At 41.1% G+C, this 7,046-nt stretch overlaps 1 pseudogene; it reads right to left on the reverse strand.

Annotated features, from left to right (window-relative positions):
- Positions 1 to 1,344: 1,344 nt before the first annotated feature.
- On the reverse strand, positions 1,345 to 6,692 carry LOC143398391 (small ubiquitin-related modifier 1 pseudogene; annotated as a pseudogene).
- Between the last annotated feature and the right edge of the window lie 354 nt (positions 6,693 to 7,046).

Raw genomic sequence — 7,046 nt, forward strand, 5'->3', positions numbered from 1 at the left:
TTTACTGGCGTGGAGAAGAATGAAGGCCTGGGAACTGGTTAGGAGATTATTGTAATAATCCAGGTAAAAAGTTTTTAGTAGCCAAAGTGGAGAAAAGTAATCATATTCCAGAGATATGATAAGGGTATAGATTGGATACAGGACAAGACAAAGAGGGGAGTTTGGCTTGGGTAATTTGGAAGGGTGCTGCTGCCATTTGCTGACACAGGGAGAACTGGGGGAGGAATGAGTTGGAGGAGGGATGGAAATAGGAGTTCACTTTTACAGACATTAAGTTTGAGACACCTGATACATCCAAGAAGAAAGTTCCAGCAAACAGATGAATATATGCAACTGGAGCTCAAGGAAAGAGTTAGAAGGGAATGATACATGAGGTCCTGAGGAATGGGCGGTATTGGAAAATCACAACACTTGTTATGATCACTAATGGAGTAGAAATAGGTTCAGGACTCGGCCATGGGAATGGAGTGGAGAAGGTGGAAATGAGGAAGAACTAGCCAGGAATACTGAGAGGGAGTAGCCAGAAAGGCAGGAGAAAATCCAGGAGTGTGTGATGTGTTGGAAAACAAGGGAAATGGATCTTTCAAAGAGAAGGCAGGAATTAGGCACTGTTTTCACAGCGTGGAGGTCCTTAAGAAAAACTTCAGGGGAAATAGTGGGGGCAGAGTACTTTCTTTCTTATTTCTTTTTTAATATTTACTTCTTAGTTGTAGTTGGACACAATACCTTTATTTTACTTTATTATGTGGTGCTGAGGATCAGACCCAGGGCCTCACACGTGCTAGGTGAACACTCTACTGCTGAGCTACTACCCCAACCCCTGGAAGTACTTTCAAGAGACAGGAACTGCTGGGCATGGTGGGGTACACCTGTAATCCCAGTGGCTTGGGCAGCTTAGGCAGGAAGATTTGGAGTTCAAAGCCACCCTCAGGAATTTAATGAGATCTTTTCTCAAAATAAAAAATAAAAAGGGCTGAGGATGTGGCTCAGTGATTAAACACCTCTGGGTTCAATTCCTGGTACAAAGAAAAAAAAATGAGGGGGAAATTGGCAGCGCTCATGTAGACAACTCTTTTGAAGAGTTTTGCTGTCAAGGTGAGCAGCAAAGTGAGCAGTAGCTACAGAGGGATGTGGAGACACTAGTAATGTTTTATAAGATGGGAAGAAATAATAGTGTGTGTGTGTGTGTGTGTGTGTGTGTGTGTGTGTGAGTGCACGCGCGCTATAGGAATTGATTATGGAGAGAGGGAAAAACTGAGGATGCAGGAAAGAAAACAGAGGCTTTAGAGTGTCCTGGAGAAGGAAGGAGGGGGGAGATTTAGCCCAGGCCCCTAAGGGCAGGGGTCAGCACATCTTCTGGAACAGGTAGGTGGTAAGATTGATGGTGGGAACCTGTGGAAGTTCTTTTAATTTTTCACTAAATGGGAAATCAAGTTCATTAGCTGAGAGTGACACAGGAGAGGGGACATTGGATGGGGGTTGTGTAAGAGTTGGGGAGAGGATCAATTAAGGAAATGCGTGGGTTCAGCAGGGAGCAGGAAGGGTCACATACAGAGCAGCAGTGGTGAGGGAGTTTTAATAACATGTAAGGGGGCACCATAGGGTCCCCCCACCTTAGGAGCTCTGTTGGAGTTCTTAGATGCAAACAACAGAAGCTCTTCCAGCTAGTTAAGCAGACAAGGAAGCTTACAGAATCTTTAAGAAGATGAAAATCAGGTTGGGGGGCAATGTAGCCAGGAATAACCCAAACAGTGTCTGAGATCCACCAGAACCCCCCATGGCTGCTGTGGTCAGACACCTCCTACAGCACATCCGGCACAGGCTCTGGACTCAGGACCTTTGCCATGCTGCCCTTTCAAATGGACACCTCGGCCAGTGCCAGCGCCCACTCCCTGCATTGTTCTTTTCTGAGCTCAACTGGGACACGGGTGTGTCTGCTTGGGAGAGATCAAGTCTAGTGTCAGTGATGAGTGTAAGGGAGGAAGGGAGAGTGAGTTCCTGGTTTCTACTTCAAGGGCTTGGACTCATCATGGGAGAAGTCTGGCAATAACTGGAAAACTCTTCAAGAGATACTGAGCTCTCACCAAGCATGAGGAATGCGGGCAATAGCAGGGAAAGCAGTTGATGTTGTATTTGTTTACTTGTTTCAAACATTTGACATCAGTCTTATTATGCTGAAATTCGCATGTTTCTATTTTAAAGCTGCTGTGTCTCACACTTAGTATTTCATGGTGGCAGCAGTATGTGGGTTGCCAAGGAATTTCATAAACACCTCCATTTCTAGTAATTTGTTTTTTAAAAGATTGTGCATGCCTTAAAGTAAAAAATCCCACTTGTATGCAAGGAATCTGAAACAACCAGGAAATGAGTCAAAGCTGGCTTTTCCTTTATTACTCACCCCACTGATCTTGAAACACTGCCCTTTGTGGCTTTCTACTTAAGGATTATATCATAAATTTGAGTTTCCTGCTTGTCTTTTGACTTTAGGTTAAACCCATTCCTTATATATTTTATGTATATCTTAGGATATCATTTATCTTTTTCACTGTAATTTTCATTCTGAAACACCAGATTCATGGGGTACTAAGTATAAAAATATTTCCTTCTAAAGACTCAAGGATGGAGCTGGGCACAATGGCACATGCCTGTGATCCTAGAGACTCAGGAGGCTGAGGCAGAAGAATTGCAAGTTTGAGGCCAGCCTTAGCAACTTAGTGAGGCCCTAAGCAACTTAGCAAGACCCTTTCTCAAAAAAAAAAAAAAAAAAAAAAAGTGTGGGGGGGAGCGGGGGAGCTGGAGATATGGCTCAGTGGTTAAGCACTCCTGGTTACCTTCCCCCAACCCCCCCCCCAAAAAAAAGACCCAAAGACGGAGTGGACTGAGAAGTTCTGGAGGACAAATGGCAGGCTTTAGAGAAATTGATTTATTGCCACATTGCCACCACAGTCACGCTGAACTGCCCTGAGCCCCACTATTGGATGATGTTCCCTACCTGAATAGCTGAAGCCTTATTCAATAACTACACTCCTAACTTGTTTTCCCACCCCCTCCCCAATTTCAGAGCCTCTCTGTAATCCATATTACAGTAAGTAAATAGGCTATGGGGATTTATTCATGGTAAGTGCACTCACAGTAGACTCATTTACAAACTGGTCCCAAATACCCATTGGACAAGTATTTACTAAATGCCTACTCTGTGCTAGGCACTGGGGATTGCTCTCATAGTGCTCACTGTCTGGTGGGAAGTCACACAATAATAAAGTTCACTATAGACTATGGTGGTAGTTATGAAGGAGAAATAGAGGGACTCAATTTTGCCTGAAAAGTCTGTAAGACTCACTGATGTGGAGTTTGGAGAAAAGGAAGTGGTGAGAAGAAGAGTGAGGAGCAAACGTTGGGAAGAAATGCAAGTGCTAAAGTTATAGTGTTCAGTGAAAGATAAGGCCACGTGGACACTCAAAAGGAATTATCCACAGAGGAGACACCCTTCAGAGTATGCACACTAGGTAAGAGATGAACTGGTTGAAGCCAATTAAAATATTTAAGGGACTATTACTAGTATTTCTATTTCCTTTTTCCATACTAGGAACAGCATGGTGACAATGCAGTGCCACCATTCTAGCATAGGACAGCGGTAGGATAGTGGGCTCTGGAGCCAGATTGCCTGTTTCAAGTTGTGGTTCCCACGATAGACATTATCCTCTGACCTTGACCTTTCTTTTCCACTCTCTGCCTATTTGCCCCTCCTCTATTGTTTTCTAGCTATGTTAATCGTTCTATCACTTCTCTACTTGCTCAACTCAGAAATCTCTGAATCACTGACCCATTTTTGGCTTTCATCTTTCATGTTAAATCAATCATGAGGATTTATCTAACATCTGCATACCCTTTAACTGTCCATTTTTCTCCAATCCCCCTGTCCCCGTCTGGCACCAAATACCATCATCCTTTGCATGAACAGCTGCTAACTGATATTAGTTAACAGCTGCTAACTGATTTCCAGATCCTTAACCTGACCTATAAGGTCCTGGATATCCAGGTCCTTAACTATACAACTACCAACTTTATCTTAAATCACCATTTTATTTATTCATTTGATACTGGGAATTGAATCCAGGAGTGCTCTACCACTGAGTCATATCTCCAATCCTTTTACTTTTTTTAATTTTACGACAGGGTCTCACTAAATTGCCCAGGCTGGCAACCATTATATAATTTCTATACTCTTCACTTGATTTTTTTCCAGTGCAGGATCTAACCCGGAAGGTTCTCTCTGCCTGTAGAGACTCCCCCCACACCCCACACGGCTATCAAGAGCTGCCCAACATTCAGGTCTCCCTTTAGAATCACTGGAACAGGATTGTGACTCACAAGAAAAGGTTAGGTCATCCCATCATGCATTGCTCTAGTACCCTGCTTTCTCTTAGGTTCCTGTCATTTCACTTGTGGTTGCTTTTTCACATCTGCCTGCCCTGGTTGATTGTGAGGATTTATTTATACATATTTATTTATTTCCTCATTACTTATATTTATTTATTTTTAAATAGGCTGCCTCCCCCACGGAAGCATAGGTTCCATGTTTACTGCTGTATCCCTAATGTCTGGCCCAGGACCTGACACATAGTGTTTAAGAATGTTTGTTGAATAAATAAATAAAGGTTTACTTTAAAAACAAACAAACAAACAAACAACCTTTTCAAATTAAAAAGAAATCAACAAATAACAGGGGCTTGTCTTTTCCCCCAGAGATTAATTATTTCTGTAACTAAACAATTTGTAGCCAGCTGTGGTGGTGTATGCCCGTAATCCCAGAAGCTTGGAAGGCTGAGGCAGGAGGATCGAAAATTCAAAGCCAGTCTCAGCAACTTATCGAGGGTTTAATCGATGAGACGCTGTCTCAAAATAAAAAATAAAAAGGGTTGGGGTGTGGCTCAGTGGTAAAGTGTCTCTGGATTCAATCCCTAGGCCTCCCCCTGTACCCCCGCCCCCCCCCCCAAAAAAAAACAATTTGTACTTCAACTTTTTTTTTCTAGATTCCTATCCTCTCTACCCCCATGATTATGTCAACTATGTCCTTTCTTCATTTGAACATCTGTTCATAGCAGATTATAACTCATAAGATCAAAGAGAATTTACTGACCATATTTTGCATGGATTTCTCTTTTAAAAATACTTTTTAGTTGTAGATGGACATAACAACTTTATTTTAATTAATTAGTTAATAATTTAATTAATTATTGGGTGCTGAGGATCAAATCCAGTGTCTCATACATGCTAGGTAAGGGCTTTACACTGAGCCACAGTCCCAACCCCTTGCATAGGTTTCTTATTGAATAGTGAACACTTTGTTATAAGTGAGCTTTCTCTAAAATAAACTAGGTATGAAACTTCTGGGAGGATTTTGTGCAGAAACTAATAACAGTTTTTTTTATACAAATATTTTTGATTTTAATGAAGTTGGTACAAACAATGTCCATTTAAAATCCATATCCCAGACCAAAAGTACAAATGAAATCAAAGGAGCAATGTTCTGTTGTATTCATGAATAATTTTATTATTAATAATGAATTCTGCATGAATAATTTTATTAACTGCTAATGAAAATTAGAACTTTTCCGGGATTTTCAAGATTTTTTTTGTTGTTGTTAAGTCTTAAAATGCTTTCTCTGGGGCTAGGGATGTGGCTCAAGTGGTAGCGCGCTCGCATGGAATGCGTGCGGCCCGAGTTCGATCCTCAGCACCACGTACAAACAAAGATGTTGTGTCCGCCAAGTACCAAAAAATAAATATTAAAAAAAATTCTCTCTCCCTCTTTAAAAAAAAAAAAAATGCTTTATCTGCAATGAAGCCATCTTTGGAGTTAGTTGTTAACTCTCACTTTCTCTGTCATTTTGGCTCCAAAGCTGATATTGCTCCTCCTTTGGTCCAGATACTCAGATTTTAATAGTAGCATCAAATTAAGAAAAGGTCAATTTCCCACAGTTCAGTTCTCTGAAAAGCTTCCATCTCCCACTGGAAAGTCACAATCCAGGAGAAATTCGATTGCATGCTGGATCTTTAAGGCCTAGTGGAAAGTCAGTGTAGAGACTCACCTTGGTTGATCTGATTTACCACCATGAGCCTGAAAATGCACAGTCCTGAAAAAGGTGGTCTCTCTGTGCACACCTGTAACTTAAGAAGAAGAGGGCAACATGCGTTTTTGGTAATCAAAACTTAGCTCTAAAAACAAATGATAATGAATAATGAGCACTAGAATTCAAATGACCAGATGTTGGAAAGAGATGGGTGTCAGTTTCCAATTCCATTTTGAATATCATGTTACAAAAGAACTATTTTTAAAAATAAAAACAAATTGAAGGAAAAGAAAAAAATAAAGAGTATCTAAACTGACAGCTTTCTCCTATTTGTTCCTGATAAACTTCAATCACATTTTCCTCCATTTCCAGTTTTTTTTTTTTTTTTTTTTGGAGTATGATTATCAGCAATTCTCTGATCTTCAAAGAGAAACCTGAGTGAATTCATTGGAACCTCCTGTCTTTGAAAGTATGGTTCTTTGAGTTTCTTGAGATATGTTGTCATTTCGCTTTGAAGCGATCTCACTGCAATCATGTATATTGACTTTGAGTCTAAATATATTCTCCTTTCTTATCCCTCAAATCCTCAGTTGAAGGTTTTGCCCCCTGGTCAGACATGGTGACAGTGGCTTCAACTGGGAGTCTCTGCACAGCAGCAGATTCATGTAAGCAGAATCTTGCTTCAGGGTTTACAGTAATAATGAATTCTTGTTTGAGTCCACCACAGAACTTTTGTCTATAAGTTGGGAACTCATTTTTTCTTTTGACCCAGAAGTCACCAGGGGACTCACAGGCTCTTACCTGACAGCAGCTGAGTGTTACTGGTCTGTCCCAGGTTTCACCTACATTTCTCACACCCTCCCTTTCTTCATCAAGCATGGTAAACCCAATGGCTTGAGTCCATGATACAGCAGTCCCTCCTTATCTGTCGTTTTGCTTTCTAGGTTTCAGTTACCAGTGGTCAACTGCGTC

This window comes from Callospermophilus lateralis, chromosome 4 (genome assembly GCF_048772815.1).
Source record: "Callospermophilus lateralis isolate mCalLat2 chromosome 4, mCalLat2.hap1, whole genome shotgun sequence".
Lineage (NCBI taxonomy): Eukaryota > Metazoa > Chordata > Mammalia > Rodentia > Sciuridae > Callospermophilus > Callospermophilus lateralis.